Source organism: Triturus cristatus, chromosome 4_1 (assembly GCF_964204655.1).
Source record: "Triturus cristatus chromosome 4_1, aTriCri1.1, whole genome shotgun sequence".
In the NCBI taxonomy this organism is placed as follows: Eukaryota; Metazoa; Chordata; class Amphibia; order Caudata; family Salamandridae; genus Triturus; species Triturus cristatus.
In genome coordinates, this window is record NC_140585.1 from 6,436,809 (window position 1) to 6,464,180 (window position 27,372).

The 27,372-nt window shown below is 48.1% G+C and overlaps 1 long non-coding RNA gene across 1 annotated transcript; it reads right to left on the minus strand.

The window, feature by feature from the left end:
• Nucleotides 1-21,048: 21,048 nt before the first annotated feature.
• On the minus strand, nt 21,049-25,405 carry LOC146839267 (uncharacterized). Its single transcript, XR_014980675.1, has 2 exons — nt 25,090-25,405; nt 21,049-21,718 (listed from the first exon to the last, which is right to left on the minus strand). It is a non-coding gene; the product is annotated as an uncharacterized LOC146839267 (long non-coding RNA).
• Between the last annotated feature and the right edge of the window lie 1,967 nt (nt 25,406-27,372).

Consider the following 27,372-nt stretch of genomic DNA (forward strand, 5'->3'; position numbering starts at 1 on the left):
TTTCTCTATTGTGTACTAAATGAGTATTTCTATGATAATCAGGAGGAGCTAGGAAAACAGGTGGCAAAAGGAATCCGATGTAGCAGGTACCATCCCAATCTAGTGGCAAACGTATATATGCCGTCTGACCACATATGAAGTAGGAATGGCGGGAAGCTCTAAATGTAGACTTGCCTTGATCACTAAATTCTATTACAGTGGTGCATCTACTATGGCCCATATGTATGGAACCATTCTTTCTTACACATAATTCACCTTTAACTGGAAACACTGACATGGCGGGCAAAATTGGAGTAGCTTCGGATTCGACATTCAGGATCATGAGATTAAGAGTAAAATTACCTAATCCATATACTTCATTTTCTAGATCAGTTCCTGTTCTTTTGGGAAGTCCCTCCTTGTTAGGGTAGCAGACTTTAAGTAAACCTAAGTTCAGATTTCCCCATGCCCAGTTGTCTTGATAAACTGCAGAATTCGAATCTAGGGAATTAATTAAACTAAACCATGCTCCACAGGATCCATTATGTGTGAACGGGTATGGAAAGAGAGGTAGAATTCCTTTATAATTCTGATAGGGAGGGAGTCGGCCACATAGCCAACAATTTGTAGCATTGCTAACCTGATGGGAATGATGTAACATACTAATAAACGTGTTATTGCGCAGCGCAAATCTATAGGACAACTCATGCGGAGGTAATTCACTAAAAGAATGTTCAGCAGTAACATTATAAACATGTCTAGAAATAGGATAATATATGTGCAACAATATACTTGCAGTAATTATTAAAAGACTTAAGAAAAACAAAATTAATAACGTCACTGTGCAATGACTACGCAGTGATTTACAGTACGCATGTCGTTTCAGCTTTATCCTTCTGTTTCTTTCTCTACACAGGTCTAAGGAGTACATGTCAGAGACAAATTCGACCGATTCACCTTGGAGAGGACTTAAACAATCAAATTGCCTGACTTGTTAGACCTAAGTTTTAGTTTGTATAGTTCATGGCTATTCAGTTCAACCAAAGGAAGTTTTGAGTCAATCGGTGAAGACACGCAAGGTGTGTCGTTTACGTCTGACGGTAGTCCATGACATTTCTTGATATGACTTGAATGTATCCAGCCTTTTCGACCTTCGATCTTCACGGCTGTCCTCGTCGTTAGCAGTACGAGCTGAGGCGACTTCCACCTAGGATCCAGTTGGGACTTCCGATCAAAGTTCCTCACTAGAACTAAATCCCCTGGAATTACGTCATGGGGATTCACCTCGGTGTTGTCGGGAAAGGCTGCAGCTACCTGTGAACGACAAGATTGTAGTGCAGACATCAAGGAAGCCAAGTAATCTGTCAGCATATTACAGTCAATATCAGTTATTTTACGTGGTATAGGCGTCCCCCACATATTTGGTGGTCTACCGAAGATCACCTCATAAGGGGATAGCCCTGTTCGAGAGTGTGCTACCATTCTCATGTAAAAGAGTGCAACGGGTAAGGCTACTACCCAGTCGACACCTTTCTCTCTGCATATTTTGGACAATCTAATTTTCAGGGTCTGATTATGTCTTTCCACGAGACCTGCTGCCTCGGGGTGTCGGACACAGTGAAATTTCCACTGATAGCCTAACAAAAGTGAAACGTGTTTCATTAATTCGGATGAGAACGGCTGGCCGTTATCTGAGTAGACAGCACGTGGTAAACCGTACCGTGGGAAGAATTCTCGAACTAACTGTTTAGCCGTAGTCGGGGCAGTGTAATCTGAAACCGGGTATGCCTCTGTCCAACGGGAAAGAGCACAGACAACTACGAGAACATATTTGAATCCTCGACATCGTTCCATCTGGATATAATCCATCTGGAGGACTTCAAAAGGGTGATCAGGAGGCTGAAATCCACCCTGTTCTACGGGAATGCTTTTACATGGGTTAAACTGACAACAGATCATACAGGTACGAACTTTTTGTTTAGCTGCTGCTCGTAAATGTTTGTTGAACCAAATGTGTTGGATGCTGTCTAGCATAGCTTTTTCTCCTAGATGTGCTGGACTATGTACAGTATTAATTATAACTTGGACCATTGAATCGGGAAGGAACCACACAGATTTTTCCTTCGTTATCCATCCTTGATCCGTTTGGATCCCTCCTAATTCAGTCCATTTCTTTATTTCGTCTGGTGTAGCATGTGTCTGTATGTCGATTACGTCAAGAGCGGGATCCTTAACCGTCATGCAATATGTGGGTGTCGGGACTATTGTCTTTGTTATGTCGGATGTTTGAGTTTGAGCAGTCTGTTTAGCTGTTCTGTCAGCTAGATCATTGCCTTGAGAAATGATATCAGTAACTTTCGTATGGGCTTTACATTTCATAATTGATATTGCAGTGGGTAGATGTATTGCATCTAATAAGGCATGAATGAGGGGTCCGTGCTGAATGTGGGCACCGTGAGAAGTTAAATAACCTCTCTCTCGCCACAGCACGCCGAAGTCATGTACAACTCCGAACGCATAACGTGAATCAGTGTATATGTTGACTTTTTTATTTGCGGCTTGAATACAGGCTTGTGTCAGAGCGATGAGCTCTGCGGCTTGAGCTGACAAGGTATTTATGCATTTTGTTTCAACGATTTCAGTGTCTGTTGTGACTGCGTAAGCGGCCACTAGCTCTCCTATACCTGTTCTCATACATGAACCATCTACATACAATGTCAGGTCTGGATCTAACAATGGGACGTCTGTCAAATCTTGTCTGGGTTTCGTCGTGATAGCGATAACTTCAATACAATCATGTGCAAGTGGGTCTGTTCCGTTTATTGGTAACAGTGTGGCAGGATTCAATGTACTACAACGTCTGATTTCTATATGTGGCTGAAACAATGTTAATTCGTAACCAGTAAGTCGTGCTATAGTCAAGTGTTGTGTTTGTGTGCGGTTCAAGAGAACCTCTACTGCATGTGGTACTTGTACTGTTAATGGATGTCCTAATACTATGGCATCGCTTTGTCTGATTGCTAAAGCTGTTGCTGCCACTGATTTCAGGCATGCAGGCAAAGCCTGAGCTACGGGATCTAATGTACTAGAAAAATAAGCACATGGTTTGTGTGATCCTGCTTGTTCCTGTGTGAGTACTGACAAGGCAGTACCTTCGCGTTCTGTAACGAAGAGTGTAAACTGTTTATTGTAACATGGTGTTGCTAAAACAGGTGCTTGGCATAAGGCTTTCTTTAAGCTTTCAAAAGCTTGTGTATGTTCCTGAGTCCAAGGGAGAACAGTCGATGTGGCTGCCTCCTGTGTTGTCAATTGAATGAGTGGTTTTGCTAGAAATGCATACTGAGGGATCCACTGCCTACAATATGAAGTGAGGCCTATGAAAGCCCGCACCTCCTTTTGTGTCTTGGGTACTGGCATATTAACGATTAGCTGGATGCGATCAGGTGTAAGCTGCCTTCCCTCCTTGGACAGCGAGTGACCAAGGTAAACAACTCGCTGGACACAGAATTGCAGCTTGGAAGGGGACACCTTGTGCCCCTTTTCGGCCAAAAAATGTAAAACCGTCAGTGAGGCTTTTTCACATTCAGGTTCGCTTCTAGCGGTGATCAGCAGATCATCGACATACTGAAGCAGGGCAGTGTTGACTGGCATGTGGATACTGTCGAGTTCTCGCTTCAGTGCTTGGCTATAAATGCTGGGGCTTTCTGTAAATCCTTGAGGTGCGCGTGTGAATTTAAAGCTTCGTCCATTTAAACTAAATCCGAACAAGTATTGGCTTTCCGGATCTATTGGGACGCTGAAAAAGGCATTCTTGAGATCAATTACAGTAAAGAATGTTGCTTCGGAATCAATGGCTGTCAGTAATGAAGAAATGTCTGGGACTACGGGGTATTGTGGTACTATGCATTTATTTAATTCGCGCAGATCAATAACCAATCGATATACTGGCGGGGCTGTTGGATCGGTTCGTTTAAGAATCGGAATTATCGGTGAATTACATACATTGGAGTCAGTTTCCACAACCACTCCCTGGGTAATAAGCTCGTCAATGATTTGTAGTAAAGCCACTACAGCATCTGGGGGCAACTTGTATTGGCGCATTCGTGGAAGTACCACTCCTGCCTTTAGTGTGACTCGATATGGTGTAATGTTCATGCAACCAACATCTGTAGGGCCTTGTTCCCATAAATGTGTCGGTAAAGTCTGTAATCGGTGATCCATGTCTCGGGACACGTAGTGCCCTTTGAAATCACGTAAAAACAATCTTACTCCTTCCGGAGAACAACATATTATAGCTCCTAGAGCTTTCAAAGTTTTTATACCTAACAAGTTTTCTGGACATGATTTAGTAAGCAATAAATCTGTAGTTCGTGTCAAGGGACCAATCGTAAGTGGAAGAGGCTGTGTTACTTCATTAATGATAGGTTTTCCTGAAAAGCCAAGGGAAATATTCTGTGAGCCTGAGAGGGGTGCCCCTGGAACTTCACTACGTTTTATTGTTGTTCGACTTGCCCCTGTATCAAGTAAGAATTTTCTATCTTGACCTAACAGTTCACTGTGTACATAAGGTCCTTCTTGATCTACAGGGACCTCAATAAGGGGTAAGCCAACTTCCCTCTCTAGGCTGTTTCATGAGTATCGTTGATAATCAGGATAGTCATACTGTGCGGTCTGATACATCTGTCGGGTCGTTGTTTGTGTGGCAGCAATAGGCTGCGGTGGTGGAGCTGGCATAGACTGTTGCGGAGCTGGCATGGACTGTGCATGCTGCGGGGCTCCTTGTTGGTTCTGATCCTGTCTAATTGGTCGTGGTCTTTCTTTTGCGTTACCTATGGCAATATTATGTTTTAAAACTGGACAATCGTGTACATAATGACCTGGCTGTTTACAATAGTTGCACGTCCCTTTAACAGGACCTGCTGAAACACTGGACTGTGTTATACCCTTCTTATGACCGTCAGCTGGAACTGTCTGGGAAACTAGCATTTTCATTTTTGTGTCTTTCATGCGTCTATGTTCATGTTCTTGTTCTTCTCTGATTCTATTGTGATGGTACTGTAGCATTTGTAACATTTGTGACGGAGTGTTACCTTGCCAGGTACTCTCGAACTTTAATATTCTATTCTTAACTTGGGGCAAGGCATTTTCAACTAACTTTGTCACAAACAGATGTGGATACGACTCGCTACTTGCTTTTATTCCACTATTTATACCAAAACATTTCTCAAATCGGGAATAGAAATCACTAGTGTCTTCATCTGATTTTTGTTTACAGGCTGAGATTGCACCCCAGTCTTCCTTTTTCGTAGTTAATAATCGTGGCAATACCTGTACTAGTAAACCTGGTAGTGCTTTGGTCTTGTCCCCGAGCCCTGAACCTGGACCTCGAGCTTTTTCTTCGTTTTCTAATGCTGTCCAATCTATCTCCTGGTCTCCCACCTCCCAATCCTTTTCCTTGAGTTTTTCGTAAATGCCCGCAGGCAATAATACCTTCAATATTGTCATAATGTCGGGGTAGGTATATTCTCCCATGAGTAACATATCTTTAATTTCACGGTGGAAACCCGCTGGGTCTTTGTCATGACTGGGTACCACTTTCTTCATTTCTAATAGTTCTATTTTGGATATGGGTATGTATACAAACACACGTTTAAACTCATTGTCATCACCCTTTATCGGGTGCACTTCTCGTAAGGGATTTTGTCTATCCATGTAATACGTCGTTCTTTCCTTGATGGGCAGTGAGACATGTTCAGGACATACAAAAAGAATGTACTGCCTTCTAGATTCTAGTATTTCTCTAATTAACTTAGTACCGGAACCTCTCCATTTATTCGTGAGTAATTCAGTCAATATATCAGGTAAGGGGCCAGGATCGGAGTGTTGGCTTTTATATAATATAAGGAGTTGTTGAATCATATAGATACCAGCTAAACGCTGTTCATCTGGGGCGAGGTTCAAAAACGTATGCGCTAGTGTATCATCACCATATTTTCCAGGACTATCAACCCAGTGAACGGCTGACCTGGCTAATTCTTGTTCGTCCATAGAATCGAGTATGTGATAACCCCTTCGTTCTCGGAGTAATTTGTCAGCGGCTTGGAATGAATGTTCGGGTGACCTTATATTTATTATAGAAGTTTGGAATTTTCTGTTATTATCTGGACGTGTCGGACATATCGGATCAGTAAAGCATCTAGTATTATTGCAAGATCTTCCTCTACCTACATAGGCCATTGTTTCTAACTGTCCTGTGGGCAGTTCTAATTCTTCCTCGTCCTCGATTTGTTCTGGTTCGTCTACTGCTAATCTTTCCTCGTGTATTCGTTCTATTTCTTTGCGGATCTTTCGGCTCATAGCTACTATACATGATCACTTATCGTGTCTCCCCTCTGATATATTTTTACCCCAAGTGGTAAGAATTTGCATTTCTGCCGGACTTACCCCTGGTTGATCTTGATTTCTGATCACACAGTTTATGAGGAAACGTAACAGTTCCCCCTGGATTTCCACTTTTTGGTACTCCATGGCTCTGTTAATACTCTCAGGGTCTCGCCCTGACTGAACAAAATGATATATATTTTCTAAGTGTGCAGTCATTCCTGGTAGCTTCCCTAAGTATATTGCAGCTCGTCGGATACGTAATGATGCCAGCATCATCTCGTCCCCTTTTCCGGGCACAGGGTCATATCTACAATCTATTAGAAGTTCCTTGAGCGTGTTCGGAGTTACTAGTTTGGGCGTACGTTGGTGGGCTATTTCTTGAAAGGAAAGTTTATTTGTTCTGGGTGGCGTAGAAAAAATGCTTGATGTACCTCCGGTAGCACCACCTGGGGAGCTGGATGTGAAAGGATTCGTTGAACGGGATATAGCAACCATTGGTGTGGATGCGGATGTAGAAACAGATGTGCTTGCCGGAACTTGTGTCGGGGTTTGCTGTTGCAGAGGTACAGACGGAGGAGGGTCTTGGCGTTGAACCCCCTCGGCAGACGGTCTATGTGGCGCAGCATTAGCATACTCGGGAGCTGCGTCGTCTAAATAAGAGGAAAGAAAAACATCTTCTGCGGTTCTGGGATGCCCTTTGGGATGTGCTTTTATCGGAAACAATGGGGGTGGCAAGTCTTTTGGTATTTCCGGAGTACCCTTAGGTAATCCTTCGGCCAGAAGAGGATACATACCATTCACAAGGGCATTTCTTTGTCTGTCTGTTTGTTCTGACTTTACTCGAGTACCTTCTTCAATTAATACACTTTCTCGAACTTTATTTGAATTCTCCTTACTTTTCTCTTCCTGTCTGAGCGCTTTCTCTGTGCGTCTATAAGATTCTTTACGCCATAATTCAATGGCATCTTTCTGTGACTGTCTAGCTTTCTTCTTCCACAATTCTTCTTCTACTTTCATAATGCAATCTGCATCCCAGGTCCCCGCTGCGGGCCACCTCTGACTTTCTGGTAATTCCTTGGTGTAGTCTACCCATAGATCAAGAAATAATATGGCGTCTAGGCCATGTTTATGATACATGAAGTACGCTGGAGTGTCCCTAGGAGGAATGGGAACAGCTTCTTCGAGTACCCCTTTTCTAGTTGTGATCTGTCTTAATTTCGAAAAGAGCGGCATATTGAGAACTGATCTGATACCTAATTTTGAACACGTTTAATACCATAAAACACAATAATGAACAGTCATTCACACCACAATATACAGAACGTATTTAAAACATTTTAACATTTAACATTTATTGAAATAAACAATGATGGTTATTTAGGGAACTAGTCACTAAGCATAATATTCGATACTAACCAGGTAATTCTGAGTTTTATATACTAGACATACTTGATATACTGCTAAACAGTACAGATACACTGCTGAAACAGTGCAGACCGGATTTGTGTACCCAAACCCGTCTTGACCGGCACAACCTATGTGCACGTCAGAACGCCTCCCCGATAATGGTACTCACCGGGTAGCTCGGAACGGAAGGCCTCGGAACTGAACTGAACTTGAACCGGACTGGACTCGACTCGGAACTTCGGAAACTTCGGAAACTGGTGGGCCTCTGTATACCTCGGATCTTGCTCTCTCAGCTAGGCTCTGGTCGGGATACTTCGCACTTCTCACCGCCTCGTCTGGGTGTTGATCGCAGCCTCAGTTACCCCCGCTCGGCAGGAGGGAGATACAGGAAATCCTGTGGGTACGCGTTGTTGTCCGTCCAGCTGTGACAGGAGACCGGGCCTGCAACGCACCGCCGGCGCGTGAGATGAGAAAGTGTCCCTGTTCGGGCGCCATTTATGTGGTAAATAATTTAATTACCGGAACTTAATTTGATGCGGAAAATCTATAACAATAGCTCAGTAAAATAAGAGGCAGAATCCGTGGTATTAGAGGTTCGGAACGGGCTTTATTCCAGAATCAATTTAAATTGATGCGCTCCATATTCCATCACCACGAAGGTTCAGGAAGTGAAGACCGTACTTTATTGATAAGTAATCATTTTTATACAATAGGCATTGCAGTGAAGCAAATGCAGGAGGCGTAACAATTGATAGTAAAGATAAAACATACATGCGTAGCAAAAGTGGGTGTAACTGGGTGTAACTAAAGAACGTCATCAGGTATGATGTCATAATAGGGTGGTTCCATGAAAGAATTTCGCAATGTCAGCAGAAATACTTGGCAGAAATGCGCGCGCAGCAGCATGACGTGTGATTGACGTGCAACTAGGGGGTGAAGGGGACTTGACATTTAGCTCTACATGTGGCGACAGAAGTCTGGAGGGTCAAGTCAACCTAATCCCAAATCATATCTAACATCCTATGTTTAAAGAACTATGTTATCCAAAAGAGAGGTCTCTTAGAGTAGAATCTTATTCTATACTGACTATACTGACTGTGAGTGCGTGTACAAGCGTCTAAGTGTCTACACAATATGCGGGGGCAGAAATCGTCCATAGTAACAGGGCTATGAATTACTTGCATAAAGACAGAGAAGCCGGGCCTTTTGCTCGGTAGCTGGAAGAATGTTTACTTAAACTACTAGACAGGAATGCATTGGATAGGGAGCGGAGCAGATAATTTCGAAGGTGAAATACAGTTTTTTGGCAGGCAACAGGCTGATGTCAGGCACCGTTAGCTGCGCAGAGAATGAGGACAAAGTTCATGGATACAGATGCGAGCTCAGACTGGAGCTTTCAGAGGCAGAAGGCAAGAAAAGGCTTGATGGCAGAATCAGGGCCTACTTGCCTGGACTGGAAAAATGACATAAGTGAACCATATGAAGCCGGTGGCCTTTCGTACTTAGGAATGGAATATCCGGCCCATTCATGGCGGATCTGAAAGAGGACATGTTGGCGGTGGACGCACATGTGTTTGCGTCTTCATAACTGGAACTGGAGGAAACATACATGTACTTGTGATTTATACATGAAACCGTTGGGGTCCAAGATAGGGGACATAACTGATCATAAAAATCCATATTTCCACAATTGCACTATTACGTCACTTGTCTGACCTTCACCATAAGGTTTCACCTTCTAAATTACAATATGCCCGCCAAGAGGTTACCTATTTAGGTCATCTCTTGTTGAAGGAGGGAAGGCGACTGACCCCAGAACGTATTCAAGCAATTGCACAAATGTCTGTGCCATCCACACAAAGAGAAGTGCGTGCCTTTCTGGGCATTACCTCTTATTGTAGACAGTGGATTCCAAATTGTTCTTTGTTGGCTAAGCCTTTGTTGGCACTCACTTTGAAAGACACACCCCAACCCCTTCCTTGGACTGACAAATGTCAGAGGAGTTTTTCTGATTTACGTGCTGCTCTGTGCTCTGCTCCTGTGTTGGGTACTCCGGATTACAGTAAACCCTTCACGCTCTATGTCCATGAAAGAGAGGGTTGTGCGTTGTCAGTCTTAACACAACGATTTGGAGACAAGCAGCGGCCATGTGCCTACTTTTCGGCTACATTAGATCCAGTAGCCAAGGCATTGCCTAGTTGTCTTAAAGCTACAGCAGCAGCAGCAATTTCTAGTCGTCAATCTGCTGGAGTGGTGCTGGATAACACTCTTATTGTTATGGTACCACATGCAGTGGATACCTTGCTAAATAGGACGAAAACGCAGCATCTTACAAGTGCTCGCTTGTCTGGGTATGAGCTGACGCTCTTGGCTAGTCATGTGCACATCAAACGATGTAACACTTTAAATCCAGCCACATTGTTACCTCTCCCAGACGAGAAAGGTATTCAGGAACAACATGATTGTTTTCTCCGTACTGAGGAGGAGACAAAAGGTAGGATTGATTTGAAAGATACACCACTAATGGACCCGGATGGGATCCTATGGGTGGATGGTTCTTGTTTTAAACTCCCTAATGGTGAAACAACTTCAGCTTATGCTGTTACCACCTTGCATACCATCGTGGAGACAGCACGCATCAGACATAATTCAGCTCAGGCGGCTGAACTGATAGCTTTGACCAGAGCGTGTGTGTTATCTAAGGGGAAGAGAGTGAATGTATATACCGACAGCCAGTATGCGTTTGGTGTGGCACATAGTTTTGGTCGTTTGTGGAAGGAAAGAGGAGTCTTTACCTCCCACAGTACTAAAATACAGCATGGTCAGTTGGTAACTGATCTTCTTGAGTCACTTGCTTTGCCTACCCAGATAGCAATCATAAAGTGTAGTGCGCATAAGAGGATTACTGATGATGTTGGTCGCGGGAATGCTTTTGCGGTTGAGATAGCGAAAGAAACAGCCAGAGATGCTATGACGCGCATGTATGTTGCGGGCCCTGCAAATTGGGTCAAGGAAAAAGGAATGTGTGAGGATACAATAGAAAGTGTGAGATCGATTTAAGGAGAAGCTACAGAGAAAGAGTTGAGTAAGTGGAAAGAGAGTACAGGAATGTTAGACGCGATGGGATGTTGGATAGAATTGTCAGAACATCAGCGTTGGCTGTTACCAGATGCCTATGTACTGCCTGTAGTTGCTATGGCACATGGTCCAGCCCACATCAGTGCGAAAGGAATATGTAAGCTTCTGCCTCCAGTGTGGCTGAACGAAGGGATTCCCAAATGTGCAGATAATTTAGTGAAGCATTGTATCGTTTGCTTGATGCATAATCCAGGAAAGGGAACCCCAACTCCAGCAGGTCATTTTGCTCCCCCAACATATCCTTTTGAGGTGTTGCAAATTGATTATATCCACATGAAACGATGCAACAATCTCAAATATGTTTTGGTGGTGGTGTGTGCCTTCTCCAGATGGATAGAGGCCTACCCCCTGAAAGACAACACTGCTTTATCCACTGCCAAAGTTCTTCTAAAAGAGTTCTTCCCTAGGTTTGGTTTGCCACGCATTGTCTGGAGTGACAATGGAAGTGAATTTGTGGGCCAAATTATGAAAAAGGTGTATGCCGGTCTTGGTATTCGGCAGAAATTCCATGCGGCGAACCATCCCCAATCAGTGGGTCTGGTAGAGTGCTATAACGGCACTCTCAAACTTAAGCTTGCAAAGGTACAGGCTAGCACGGGACTTGCCTGGCCCGATGCTTTACCTTTGGCTCTCCTATCCACTAGAACAGCTGTGCATTCTCGCTTGGGACTCAGCCCATACGAGGTTGTTTTTGGGCGCCCGACTAATGTTTGGGGAGTCCCTCGCCCTAAAAAGTATTCTGACATACAGTATCCAATGCTGATTGACTACTTACATGACCTCACCACTAAATTACGTGTTCTCCACCAACAGGTTCAAAACGCTTTACCAGAGGCCTCCACAGACCCAGGTCAAGGAATTTGGAACCTCGTTGGAAGGCGCCTCGACAGGTTCTTCTGGTGACACGTACAGCAGTGAAAATCGAAGGGAAAAAGAACTGGATCCCTGGCGTGCACTGCAAAAAGGTGCCCTTGCCCTTGCCTTTTGACTAGTGGGTCCGTAAGGGTGTAGGTGATTTTGAAGGCGAAAGGGTCCCCCAGTTTGTACCTTTCAGTAGTGCACACCTAGATGGAGCTCGGTCAGAGAAAGAAGATGACGACGTTTCACAAGAAGCAGTACCGCCACATCTCCGATTGAACACTACAGATCCACAGACACTATTTCAGGACCAAACTGTACTGAACAGAACTCGCTATAATTTAAGGCCTAGACTGGTCAAGGACACCTGAAATTCTCATCTCTTTCGTGACATGTATCATCTGTCCAGGTTGCAGGGTCACGGTAGGAGTCTTGGTTCGTGACCTGTATAGTGGCTAGGCCCCCAGGACTTGCAGTGTCATAGGACGGCTAATAATCACAGCCAAGTGAGTAAGGAAGATTGCCGTGAGCAACAATTTTAGAGGATGGATGTCAAACTGGGAAAGAATAATAAGAAGGAAGAGATGAGAAAGAAATATTGTAAATTAGTGTACAGTCAATGTGGCATAACATTGTGTGTTCTTATGTTTTCTAGTATCTTATTGGCTTGTATAGGTTGGATTGTTCATGCTATGCAGCACAAATCTGTCCCTACTTCTATTTCCTTGCCTTTTCATTCTACTATCTCCCCACATCAATTACATACACTTCAGCATCATGAACTAATCAGGAGAACAGGAAATTTTAACAATTCATTTGTCCAGTTGTTGCATCAACACCAATTGGTAGTCAACACAACCGAAAGGTTCCGCTTTGGCCTATTTTGTGATGTTTTCAAATGCATATCAGAACCGATTTAGACGTCCACTTGGTTCATATGGTAGTGGGCAAGATTTTAGTCATAGTTCTCTGATAAAAGGAATAGTGGCTATGGCTAGAATTATGGAGAATAGTAGGGTTCCGGTTGATGAGAAACGGGCATACGATGGTTGGAACGTGACTCGTTATGCTACTAGCCTTACAGATAGAGTTAAACAGGGAAAATCTCCACCAATTTGGACTGTGCCTCATCGAGCTAACTTTTGTTTACAAATGAATGGCCAGACTACTGACACTGGACAAGGAAAGAGTGTTTGTTCCCATACATACATTCACACATCTCAGAATTCACCACCGTTAGTGCCATCCCAGGGCACATATTTTGTCTGCCACGATAGAGCGTACACGTGGCTACCGACGGATTTTTCAGGAACATGCTATATAGCCTTTCTTCTCCCCCCTACATACACTGCTCCTTAGGGACATCACAGAAACAGATATGGCAGAGGGATTATTGATTCTAAAGACACGGCAGGACAAGAGGGAGGTGATTTCCTTAAAGGATTTCTTTCTTTTTGGAGCCCAATGGCCAACAGTAGAAACATGAGACAATTGGTTCGTGTTGTTGAGACTACCATAGATGTCACTGTGGGAGCCTTGAGTAATCTCACAGCTGAACTTCAAGCGGATCGTCTCATGACATTGCAGAACCGGATTGCTCTGGATGTTATTCTCGCGGATCGTGGTGGAGTTTGTAAATTGATCGGATCTAGCTGTTGCATTTATATACCTGACGATGCCCCTACGGTATACCAAGCCATCTCCAAATTACATGTGCTCTCTGAGTCGATTCATCAGGACGAAGTAGATTGGTCTTTATTGGAAAGGTTTTGGGGATTACTTTCACAAATGGGGATGGAAGGTATTAACATTCCTTGGAGGGGTTTTGGCCATCATTTTTTCCTGTTGTCTCTGTATGCAGTGTGGCCCCGCCATCTGTGGTCTTTGTGCCACTATGTGTGTCCCAAGGCCTGTGCCACGGAAGGCGAAGAGCATTAAAATGATGTTGCAGCAACAGCTTGATGACCTCATGGCCATTGACGTCGACTCAGATTAAAATGAGTCTGTGTGTCTTGCCTGAGTAATGGCAAAAGGAGGGTCTGAGGTAATTCAGTTTTTGTATTTAGCCACCATTTTGTGTCTTTCCGCCATTTTGTGTTGCCCTCACTCAGGCGGCACGGTGAACGAAGTGTTGTTTTCCCTCATCCTACTGCAACGTGTCAAATAACCTCCTGCCTCTGTTTATAGCTGGTGTCAGGGTCCGGCCGGCTCCACTAATCCTCGTCTGGTCTGACTGATCCCTGTTTCAACTATCTGTTGGTTCGCACCATTCTTTCCTGACTTTATCTTATCCTCTGGCCTTCGCTATTCTTTACTCGTATTCTCTCATTTCACAACTGTCCTCCGGGGCATACAAATGTGTCCTGCCACCTGCAAGTCGACTTATAAACACTACCACTGATTAACTTGTGGGGAAGGGTGACAAACACAGTTGGAAGAGAGGCTTCTTTGAGTTACTTAATATCTTGTTTTCACATTCTTCTCATTGGTTAACCCTGTATGCATTGGGAGTGTTCTTTGTGAATATGTGTGTTATAAAAGATTGTGCGCCACGAAGTAAAGTGGCAGTCTCCTAATAACATACCGAGTGTACTTCTGGGACAACTGTACTTAGCTGCAGCTAATAAACCAAACCTTCTACGCCTAACGGAGTGTCCCGTGTCTCTGTTCGACAAGGCAGGTGAACTCAAGAGATTAAGGCGTACCCTGCGCCGCCAGACCCATAAGGTCTAGGTTCTTCAATGGGTTCCCATACTTATACTAAGTTTGGGGGTTGGACATACTCTAGGGACCCACCTATGGGAGGGTTTGGAAAGAGGGGTGGTTACATCCATTTCCTTTGTCCAGTTTCATGCCAGAGCAGGGGCAGGTAGCCCCTGCAATCGGTTTGAACTGGACTATGCACAGGGACACCAAGTGTGCCCCCAGTGCAGGACTTCAAAGCGCCAGAGAGTGCTCCCGCCCAGCCCCAATACACATCTGCCTGTCTGGGGAGGTGGTTATTCCTCCCTGGGACAGGAAACCTATTGTCCAGGCCTCCCCTGCCGGAGTTTCGGTCAGCAGCAGGAGGCCAGACACGTGTCTGTGACAGAGGCATCCGGGTTAGATCAGTGTGAACATGTCTCTCCCTCTAGAAGGGTGGAATGCTACCCCCGCCGCCAGAACTGGCGGGGGGGAAGGTAGTATTCCAAAGCGTTTGACACCAAACAAGACATGTTTCCGTGCAGCCATCCCAAAGTTAGCATTTACCGCGAGGTTATAATGCACTTAAGAGTATATGGTCAGGCTTCACCACAAACAGCATCAGAGAAGGTACTCCGAACGCTGCAGAGGGGCTCTGTTCATACAGGGGCACCCTCTCACATAAAAACCAAGCACTCTGCCTTCAGGATTGTCAAGGCCTGCCATAGGAGTGACTTATAGGTTTTACATGTGTGTGCAATGATAGTGATATAGGTAGCCTATACCACAGTAAGGTGTGCAAGCACACCCTTACCCAGGCTGCAGTAGCAGACCGGTGGTACCATTTTGGAGTGCTTCCCGGGGGTGGCATAATACATGCTGCAGCCCCTTGTAGGCCTCTGAGGTACCTATGCCCTAGGTACATAGTATACCATATACTAGGGGCTTATAAGGCACTCCAGAATGCAATTAAATATGTACCTAATGTCCATGCAAACCATTTTAGAGAGGAAGCAGCTAGGCTGTACCCCCACTTTTTGCTGGTGTTTCACTGTTTTTCGACCTTAGTCTGGCTGTGGCCCTGCTAATCAGGACCCCAGCCTAGCTGCTTCCTCTCTAAAATGGTTTGCATGTACATTAGGTACATATCTAATTGGATTCTGCAGAGCCTTATAAGCCCCTAGTATATGGTATACTATGTACCTAGAAAAAACTATAAAGAGAAGGCTCCCCCTAAGTTAACTGCAGGTCCAAGAGGAGGGGGAAAGGATACAAAATAAACAGTGAAAGCCTCTTACAGGACCTATATTACTTTTGCAAAGACCTAAACAGGTTCTCTCCTGCTAACAAAAGTCTGTGGTTAAAGACACATAGAATACAACGTTATTTTTACAATCATTTTATTTTTTTCACTTTTTAATTTTATGAAATAATCTGCAATATTAACATCAAGTACTTTATATACAGTGGACATATATTACAAATAAATCATCAATAACAAAATGTCTTATTCAAAACATGTAAGTACCCCCACCAATTTATCATCATACTCACTCCTACATGCCTTGGCTGTGCTGTTGTTAATGAGTGTTTTTAAGTCTAACAAAGCTGATCTATGCATTTTGCGATAGTGTTCAGGTATCGACAGCATGGATTTCCCCCACAAATGGACTCCACACTGGGTTTATCACAAATATACTTCTTTTATGTAATCAGACTTATCACAAGACCCAATAACGTGTAAACGGGCCCACAATACTATTTAGACAAAGAGTTCTTGGGTTAAAGCTTATTTCAGGAGTTCTGTGCGCTTCGTGCGCGTCGTGTGGTTCGTATGGCTGGCAGAGGCTTACGAGCGGGGCTCACAAGCGTTTTCAGATGCTCCGGGCGATGCGTACACCTTACGGTGTGAAGGGGCACAGTACCTTTATCCTTTAGGAGTTCGTCACGGACGATGCTTGGAATCCCAGCACGGTTATACGGCGCGATGTACTTTCAATTGCGGTGCGACCTACGGCTCGAAGGGGGCCTCAGTCGCGATGCTCAGGGGGACGGTGCTGGGGTACGGTGCCCTTGCTCTTCGTATCGGCGTTCGAGCCGTACCTTGAGAGCGGCGCCTTTGTTCTCAGCGAGATGCAATCAGGCAGTACGCTCCGGTGGGGAGCCACGTGCCCACCACTCTACGCGCCGCATCCTGCCCTTAACGAGGGTAGGGGGGCACGCAAAATGGTACGATGCGGAGAGGCAAATAACAAGTGTCACGAAGTCCTTCCTTTACGTTGCGAGCTACGGCTCGTGAGGGGCCTTAGTCGCGGTGCTCGGGCCGGGCAGGGGGCACAGGCTTGCTAAAGTACGTGCCGAGTTGGGAGGCGCACACTTTTCTCAGCGTCAGCTTCACGGGGAGAACGGCGGTTCTCAAGGGGGCCAAGTCCACTGGTCCTGGGACTTCGTCCAGGGGACAAGCTCAGCACAAGCCCTTGGAGACCTTAAACAGCACAAGTTGAAGCAAAGTTTATCAGCAATCTTTCTCCTCTCCTTCAGTAGCAGGGCAACCACTGCAGGCTAATCCCGCAGGTCAGGGACAGTACTCCTCCTACAGCTTTCCCGGTTCCTTCTCCTCAGGCAGAGGTTCGTCTTGTAGCAGGATCTAGTTTCTTAGGAGCAGGGCTCCTACATTTATACCACAAATCCTTTGTTCTCCCAGGCCAGGGGGGCCCTTGCCTAGTTCAGTCCAGTTCTGGGGCACTTTGTTTATGCGATGCAGGCTTCTTCTTTCAGGGTGCAGGGCAGAGCCATCATACGCTCCACAGGGGGCGGAGCCGGCATTGTGGTGGCAGAGCACAGCCCTATTCAGAGTTCAGGTGTACTCCTCCCACCCATCCACAGGTCAATCTTTCTATTCACCACCAGGCTACCTAGCCCTGCCCATCTGGGTTTCCCCAGCCCTGTCACTCACACAAGCCAGACAACAGATACACATCACGCAGAGGCGGCCTGAAATGGTTAGGCAAGCAAAGGCCAGCTTTCTAAAAGTGGCATTTGCAAACGCAGAATATTAAAATTAACCTTACTAAAAGATGTACCTTATTATTCTGAGTTCAGGCATACTAAACTCGAGTTTCTACCATGTTCCCTGGGCCGGTTAGGATCATAGGATGTAACAATCTTAGCATCCCATTCTGGCCTATGAGAACAGGTAGCCTTACAATAGTGAACAACGAAAATGGCTGTAATTTACTATTAGGACATGCCACGCACATCAGGGATTGTCCTACCTTATGCTTACAATGCACCCTGCCCTTGGGCCTACCAGAGGGGTGACTAACATGAAGTAAAGGGAAGGTTTAGGGACTGGCAAGTGGGTGCACTTGCCCAGTCAGCATGTCAGTACCAGACTGCACGCAGGCTCTGCAATAGCAGACCTTAGACATATTTTACCAGGCCGCGTCTATGGATGGCACAACCAGTGCTGCAAGCCCACCAGCGGCATTTGCATTTACAAGCCCTTGGCACTCCTGGTGCACTTAACTAGGGGCTGATAGTAAACCAAATAAGCCAAACATGGACACCAATCAATGTGTACATTTTTCATAAAGGAGCACTTGCACTGTGGCACTGGTTGGCAGTAAACCCGGTAGGACTTTCCTTAGCCCTGGCATCACAAAATGGATGCCTCTGCCACAGACACGGGTCTGGCCTTCTGCTGCTGACCGAAACTCCGGCAGGGGAGGCCTGGACAATAGGTTTCCTGTTGAAGTGAGGTGTAACCACCTCCCCAGACAGGCAGATGTGTATTGGGGCTGGGCGGGAGCACTCTCTGGTGCTTTGAAGTCCTGCACTGGGGGCACACTTGGTGTCCCTGTGCATAGTCCAGTTCAAACCGGTTGCAGGGGCTACCTGCCCCTGCTCTGGTGTGAAACCGGACAAAGGAAATGGATGTAACCACCCCTCTTTCCAAACCCACCCATAGGTGGGGCCTTAGAGTTAGTCCATCCCCTAAACTTACTATAAGTATAGGAATCCAGTCCCTAGGACTTTAGATTACCCCGGACGAAACTCTGCAACATATATCCTGGACCTTCGACTTTGTATCACGACTAGAAGACTGAAGAAATCTCCCTTGGGGTCAAGGAGTGACTCCCCTGCTTGGCAGGCACCAAAGAAGCAACTGACCTGTCTGTATCGCTGAAGCTCCCGCCGGATGCCGAAGTCTTTGCATCACCAGACATAGATTTCCAGACTTCTCCGAGGCTACCCTGAGTCCACAGCAAAGCTAAGGCCCGTGGCTATCGTGGGTGACGTGGAACCGTGAGCCCTGGACACCGTGATCTTTTGAGGCAACACTATCTTCCTGGGATTTCTCGAAGTTGTGCTTTGGGCTTCGAGTAGCCCCAGCCTTGAGCACGTCCTGCACCGAAGATTGCTGGCCTCCACTCCACGAGGGACCCGTGGGCCAGTTTCAAGTGCGACCGCTTGAGGCTCCTTCACGATCACTAACCCGTTGGCTAGCAGGTCCCCACGATGGCAACTTCTCTTCTGCTGGGGCTTTCCTGGTTGCTCCACATGTGCCCTAACTTACCCTCGCTGGGTGAGTCCCTCAGACCTTACAGGTCTGCACCGCAATCCTTTCTCTGAACTCCTGTGACTTGCTGTTGCCAAGGCTTGTTGGGTCCAATCTGGTCGTCGACATCGCAGCACTCGACAAACTTCGTGGGACAGGTTGAATCTGGCTCATAGACTTTGTTGACGCCTCCTGGACCTTGTGGCTGATGAGTCAAGACACCCATCTACTCACCTGAAGCACCCGACATCTGTGGGCATTGGTCCATCCTGCCCTCGGTCACTGGCTAGTGACCCAGACTCTGTCCCATCTGCTTTCAGGTTCCTTACATCCCAGATCCAGGCTTGGATCTCTTCGGACACTTCTCCTCTTCATGGCAGCAGCAGTTCTTTGCAGGCTTCCATTGCAATCGTCGACGCGACCCGACACCAAAAGACACCTATGCACCCGGCTTCCCTGGGTGAGGTAACTCGAGTACTCCGGTGCTCCCGTGGGTGCTAGCCCTAGAACTTCTTAAGTCCAAAAGGGTTTGGTCCCGACTCTATTCTAAGTGTCCCTAATCTTTAAATTTCCAACCTCTACATTGCCCATAGAAGATAACGGGAACCCGCGGTTGTGTTTACACACTGCATACAGTCCCCGTGGGTCCCCTGTGTCACTACCTTGGGTGGTTCCTTGGGGTCCCAGCGATTCTACAGGCTCTAGGCCTTGTGTCTAGTTCAGTCGTGGTTCTTATACCACTTTTTTGGTATATGGTTTGGTACGCCCCTACGGCCCAAACGTGTATTTGTGCTATTACTGATGATTGGTCACTTGTAGCTTAAGTACTTCGAACTCCAGTCTCATAAAGAGACTAGAGGGGTGTGTTTGATCTTAAATACATATATTTTAAATATATACCTGGTGTGGTTGTCCTTACATTTGAACATTCAAGAGATTATAGACTGGTAAAACAAGCTGCTTTACATTCCTTCAAGACTTAGCCTGAAGGCTGCTCTCCATAGCTACCACTAGGATAGCTTTCAATAAAGGTTGTCTTTTACCTATCACCATAAGGGGTTGTTTGGACTGATACAAGGTGCCCACTAGAACTAATGGACAGCATATATCAGGCCACCTTCTCACCGAGGGCTCCCCCCCTGTCCAGGGCCTTGAAGCCATTGTCCAGAGCAGCGAGGCACAGAGAAGGGTCCGCCTCCTCTCTAGGGCCTTGAAGCCATGGTCCAGCGCAGCGAGGTGCAGAGGACGGCCTCCTCCTCCGTAGGGCCTTGAAGCCATGGTACACCACAGTGAGGCACAGAGAAGGGTCCGCCTCCTCTCTAGTGCCTTGAAGCCATGGTCCAGCACAGCGATATACAGGGGACGCCACTCCCCTCCTTAGGGCCTTGAAGCCATGGTCCAGTTGAGTGAGGCCGAGCAGAGAGGTCCCCGTGCCTACGCCCAGCAGCTGGTACAGGGCAGCGGGTCCCAGAGGAGGGTGCCCACCCACCCAGAGCCACGGTGCCCACCTTCCCAGAGCCACGGTGCCAACCTTCCCAGAGCCATGGTGCCCACCCACCCAAAGCTACAGTGCCCACCCTCCCAGAGCCAGAGTGCCCACCGTTCCCAGAGCCACGCTACAAACCCTCTCAGAGACACTGTGCCAACCCTCCCAGAGCCATGGTGCCAACCCTCCCAGAGCCATGGTGCCCACCCTCCCAGAGCCACGGTGCCAACCCTCCCAGATCCATGGTGCCAACCCACCCAAAGCTACAGTGCCCATGGTGCAGATCAGGGCATATAAATTCTCCCTACTTCCACGAATAGAGTAATTTCACAGATAGACGCACATGCACTCATCACACACTTGGGCCCATTTCACTAACATACACTCAGATTACTCTATCAGTACCAACCATGGAGAGAGAAACCTCCTAAACACCCTGCATCTACAACGAGGTCAATGAGACCAAATTGATACTGTCTTGAGTCATGATTTAAACAACAATAATCACAATAGAGTACTCAATAATTGACAAGAAATAACCACCAACACTGTATTTAAAATTATGTTACTTTATCTAAAATTAGTTCAAATGGAAAGGCAATCAAAATAAAATCATTATTCTCATAGTTACCTATTCTAGCTAAATGTCATAAATGGGTCAGGACAGGTCTCTTAGTAGAAGTCTCCCAAGTCGCCGTCCTCACAGCATCGATCCTCACCAACGCAAGTTTGGGAAGAAGTGGCCTCAAAAAATCCCGAATGCAATGACCACGGACCCTCTCTAGTCTAGTATTTTTATAATAAAAATTACAAAATAATAGTAACATAAAATGTTCTGAATTTCCGTTGAGCCGCTGAGCAGAGCGAGCAGGAAAGGATGTAGCATCGCTACATTTGGAAAATCTCCGCTCAGAAAAATCACAAAAATAAAAAGACGGAAGAAGGAAACTCGAGTTTACAAATGTTTCTTTCGAAGCCGCTCTTCCTTGATATCTCTAGCAGAGCCACCGCAGCATTGTCATTGTTCATTGTGGCCTTATCCTTGTCCAAGGCACTTGGACTTACGCCCAGAGCTGCTGTCCTCACGGAAAACTTTTAAACCAGGCGAAGGCTGTGGTCAGGTGACTCTCGACCATGTTCAGCAAGGCCCTCTCATCAAAATTCGATCACTCGAATACAGGCTGTAAACGGCAGCCATTTTCTCTTAGGCCAAAACGAACCATCTTAATCGAAAGAAATACAAACAACGTTACTACATCATCGCAATGATTAAACAGTGTTAATTCCCACTAATACCCTTATGTGTATGTAATTAACTAGCCATCTGCAACATATTTAAGCATTAGTACACGTTATTTCAAAAGCGTTTTGTGCTTTAAAACAAACAGCACCTAGCAACATTCATTTAATAAAACCTGCACATTATTATTAAGCAACATGTATGCATTCCCACGTGTAATTTCTCTTTGTTAATCGTGTTGGTTAATCAAAATTTTCACACAAAACAAATAATTACTAATTATGAATTAGTATTTTTAATCACGACTTATAGACAAAACTGGAGCTTAAAAACCCAATAAATTTTCAACCGAAAACTCTGCTCCAGCAATCACCCTCCCAGAGCCACAGTGCCCACCCTCCCAGAGCCACGGTGCCAACCCTCCCAGAGCTAAGGTGCCCACCCTCCCAGAGCCACGGTGCCAACCCTCCCAGAGCCACGGTGCCCACCCTCCCAGAGCCGCAGTGCCCACCCTCCCAGAGCCACGGTGCCAACCCACCCAAAGCTACAGTGCCCACCCTCCCAGAGCCACGGTGCCCACCCTCCTAGAGCCACGGTGCCAACCCTCCCAGAGACACTGTGCCAACCCTCCCAGAGCCACGGTGCCCACCCTCCCAGAGCCACGGTGCCAACCCTCCCAGAGACACTGTGCCAACCCTCCCAGAGCCACGGTGCCCACCCTCCCAGTGCCACAGTGCCCACCATCCCAGAGCCACGGTGCCAACCCTCCCAGAGCCACAGTGCCCATCCTCCCAGAGCCACGGTGCCAACCCTCCCAGAGCCACGGTGCCCACCCTCCCAGAGCCACGGTGCCAACCCTCCCAGAGCCACGGTGCCCACCCTCCCAGAGCCACGGTGCCAACCCTCCCAGAGACACTGTGCCAACCCTCCCAGAGCCACGGTGCCAACCCTCCCAGAGACACTGTGCCAACCCTCCAAGAGACACTGTGCCCACCCTCCCAGAGCCCGGTGCCAACCCTCCAAGAGACACTGTGCCAACCCTCCCAGAGCCACGGTGCCAACCCTCCCAGAGACACTGTGCCAACCCTCCAAGAGACACTGTGCCCACCCTCCCAGAGCCCGGTGCCAACCCTCCAAGAGACACTGTGCCAACCCTCCCAGAGCCACGGTGCCAACCCTCCCAGAGACACTGTGCCAACCCTCCCAGAGCCACGGTGCCCACCCTCCCAGAGCCACGGTGCCAACCCTCCCAGAGCCACGGTGCCCACCCTCCCAGAGCCACGGTGCCAACCCTCCCAGAGACACTGTGCCAACCCTCCCAGTGCCACGGTGCCAACCCTCCCAGAGACACTGTGCCAACCCTCCAAGAGACACTGTGCCCACCCTCCCAGAGCCCGGTGCCAACCCTCCCAGAGACACTGTGCCAACCCTCCCAGAGCCCGGTGCCAACCTTCCCAGAGCCACGCAGTCATAGCCCCGTGCAAAGAGAAAGGCAGGTGTGAAAGGGGGGGGCACAGTGAACAGCTGCCTGGCTTAAATATAAAGTGCGTGGTTCGGTACGGTGACGTAGAAAGCGGGCCCTGGTGCAGGCAGTGAGGATGGCCCTCCGTCAGCTGGCTGAGTGGTAAAATACAGCTATAATTGGGGTTCAATGGGTCCTTCCGTCTCCTGGACCCCGGTGTCACTGCACACTCTGCACAACTGGCAGCTACCCCCCAGGCTCAGGGAGGTCGACATGGGGGCAGTGATGGGTTATCCATTTCCTTCAGCCCTTTGCTTTCACTGCCCCTTTCAGGCTCTGGTGGAGAGTTCATTCCACTGCGCAGAGTGAGGCCACTTTACTAACATGTCATGTTTGAAAAGTTTATATAAAAACATTTCTCCTACTTTTTGCAGGCTCTGAGTAGGTGTAAAATTATAGCTCAAAGCATTGTCTACAGGAAGAAGAACCCAGGCCGGGGAAGGAAAAGCCGGACCCAATGGAGGCCCGGGACAAACGCCGCCCGGAGGCGGAAAGTACCCCTCCCCTCCCCCTCCCCCCCAGCCGGGGCGCAAGCCCGGGAAAAAGGGGCGACCGCGTCACCGCGATTGGTCACTCCTAGGTTAAGGTTGGTCTCCCACAATCAGGGGAGGAGGCCACGAGCTGCGGAGGGGGAAAGTAGGGGGCGAGACACCCCCTTGACCATGCAACCCCCCCTCCCCCACGTAAAAAGAAAGGAAATTAGTCAATTGAAATGTATGTATGAGCAGGAAGAAGGAAATGTTTAAATGTTTATGTGTTAATAAACTGCGACCTTTTTGTTGGTATTGGTGGTGTGAAGGGTCATTGGAAAGTGAATGAATAGTTTATCAAGACTTTGCACGGGTTAGCGTCACTTTTTGTTACTTTGCACCAGTGCTAAGGGTTTTTGGCAAGACGCAATGTTTGCACTGACATAAGCCCTCTCCTGCACTGCAATGTCAAGGACTTCCAGCGTTGACCCCACTCCTTGTGGGGTACATTGTCTAAAGTTTGTCTCCGTCCTTTCACCACCTCCTCCTCTTCCTCCCCTCCGCTGCGATGCGCACGTACCCCCCCTCACCCCCCCCCCCCACGGAAATGTACAGGTTTCACCACATTGTGCTTAAGTCAAAAATGCAAATTAGGTCGGAACAGGCGCATTCTTGTCTGTTTCCTCTTCTCGCTCCGCATTCCTCTTCACGGTCACGAACATCTTTACAATGTATGAAATGATCCTAATCTCCACCTTCACATCGCCCCTAGCGCCTAGAAGCCTTCCTTGGTGACCGCGCGGACCCGGCTTTCCTCTCTTAAGGCGCTGGGTCCTGAGGGGCAAAGGAACCGCTCCCAATTCCGACTTGTTCTTCCTTCCTTCAGTTTTGAATCGGTTTTGTTGACATTTTTACACACTTGGCTTCGACAGGATAAAAGCCAATGTACATTAAGAGTCAAACCAATAAATATTATGACGTTTATTTGTAAAGCGCATGTTCACCCACAAGGGTATCTTGGCGCTAAATAACATGTTCATTGTTACCCAACAGCACTCACTGTATCAACCTCGGAAGGATGATAGGCTGCGCTGACCCAGCAGGATCTGACCCTGTGCCCGTGAGGGCGAACACAGACCTCTGCAGCGGTTGCACGACCTACTGAGCTACCAGACTCCTCAGTCTGAGAGGTCCCAGCTACAGTCACTCTCATGGAGTATCTTTGCAGCGGGTGGCGACCCAGCAGCCTGGTACAAGACATTACATTAAGGGACCCACCTGTGGGGGGCGTGGCGAGAGTGGGGGGGGGGGGGGTAACCTGGCCGGGAGCTGCAGATACTGGGACCTCAGTGTGACTCAAACCTCTTGTACTGCCAAAGACATCTCTTCCTTCTCCCTGTACCATCGTCGCTGCTCCTTCTCCCGGGACTGTACCATGGTCCCTGCTCCTTCTCCCGGGACTGTACCATCGTCGCTGTTCCTTCTCCCAGGACTGTACCATGGTCCCTGCTCCTTCTCCCGGGACTGTACCATCGTCGCTGTTCCTTCTCCCAGGACTGTACCATCGTCGCTGTTCCTTCTCCCAGGACTGTACCATTGTCGCTGTTCCTTCTCCCAGGACTGTACCATGGTCCCTGCTCCTTCTCCCGGGACTGTACCATCGTTGCTGTTCCTTCTCCCGGGACTGTACCATGGTCGCTGCTCCTTCTCCCGGGACTGTACCATCGTTGCTGTTCCTTCTCCCGGGACTGTACCATGGTCGCTGTTCCTTCTCCCAGGACTGTACCATGGTCCCTGCTCCTTCTCCCGGGACTGTACCATCGTTGCTGTTCCTTCTCCCGGGACTGTACCATGGTCCCTGCTCCTTCTCCCGGGACTGTACCATCGTCGCTGTTCCTTCTCCCAGGACTGTACCATCGTCGCTGTTCCTTCTCCCAGGACTGTACCATTGTCGCTGTTCCTTCTCCCAGGACTGTACCATGGTCCCTGCTCCTTCTCCCGGGACTGTACCATCGTTGCTGTTCCTTCTCCCGGGACTGTACCATGGTCGCTGCTCCTTCTCCCGGGACTGTACCATCGTTGCTGTTCCTTCTCCCAGGACTGTACCATTGTCGCTGCTCCTCCTGGGACTGTCTCATGGTCGCTGTTCCTTCTCCTCGGACTGTACCATCGTCGCTGTTCCTTCTCCCAGGACTGTACCATGGTCCCTGCTCCTTCTCCCGGGACTGTACCATCGTCGCTGTTCCTTCTCCCAGGACTGTACCATGGTCCCTGCTCCTTCTCCCGGGACTGTACCATCGTCGCGGCTCCTTCTCCCGGGACTGTACCATCGTCGCTGTTCCTTCTCCCAGGACTGTACCATGGTCCCTGCTCCTTCTCCCGGGACTGTACCATCGTTGCTGTTCCTTCTCCCAGGACTGTACCATTGTCGCTGTTCCTTCTCCCAGGACTGTACCATGGTCACTGCTCCTTCCCCCGGGACTGTACCATTGTCGCTGCTCCTCCTGGGACTGTCTCATGGTCGCTGTTCCTTCTCCTCGGACTGTACCATGGTCACTGCTCCTTCCCCCGGGACTGTACCATTGTCGCTGCTCCTCCTGGGACTGTCTCATGGTCCCTGCTCCTTCTCCCGGGACTGTACCATCGTCGCTGTTCCTTCTCCCAGGACTGTACCATCGTCGCTGTTCCTTCTCCCAGGACTGTACCATTGTCGCTGTTCCTTCTCCCAGGACTGTACCATGGTCCCTGCTCCTTCTCCCGGGACTGTACCATCGTTGCTGTTCCTTCTCCCGGGACTGTACCATGGTCGCTGCTCCTTCTCCCGGGACTGTACCATCGTTGCTGTTCCTTCTCCCAGGACTGTACCATTGTCGCTGCTCCTCCTGGGACTGTCTCATGGTCGCTGTTCCTTCTCCTCGGACTGTACCATCGTCGCTGTTCCTTCTCCCAGGACTGTACCATGGTCCCTGCTCCTTCTCCCGGGACTGTACCATCGTCGCTGTTCCTTCTCCCAGGACTGTACCATGGTCCCTGCTCCTTCTCCCGGGACTGTACCATCGTCGCGGCTCCTTCTCCCGGGACTGTACCATCGTCGCTGTTCCTTCTCCCAGGACTGTACCATGGTCCCTGCTCCTTCTCCCGGGACTGTACCATCGTTGCTGTTCCTTCTCCCAGGACTGTACCATTGTCGCTGTTCCTTCTCCCAGGACTGTACCATGGTCACTGCTCCTTCCCCCGGGACTGTACCATTGTCGCTGCTCCTCCTGGGACTGTCTCATGGTCGCTGTTCCTTCTCCTCGGACTGTACCATGGTTGCTGCTCCTTCTCCCCAGACTGTACCATGGTCGCTGCTCCTTCTTCCGGGTTTTACCATGGTCGCGGCTCCTTCTCCCAGGACTGTACCATGGTGACTGCTCCTTCCCCCGGGACTGTACCATGGTCGCTGCTCCTCCTGGGACTGTCCCATGGTCGCTGTTCCTTCTCCCGAGACTGTACTATGGTTACTGCTCCTTCTCCCAGGATTTTAAAAGTTACTATAAAAAGTATACAGGATCTGCGCGTTTAGACAACATACACTGTAGGATTGGTGTCAGACGGACTCTGATCACCCCCACCGGGTATGCTGGCTCTTTTGTACCAACTAGC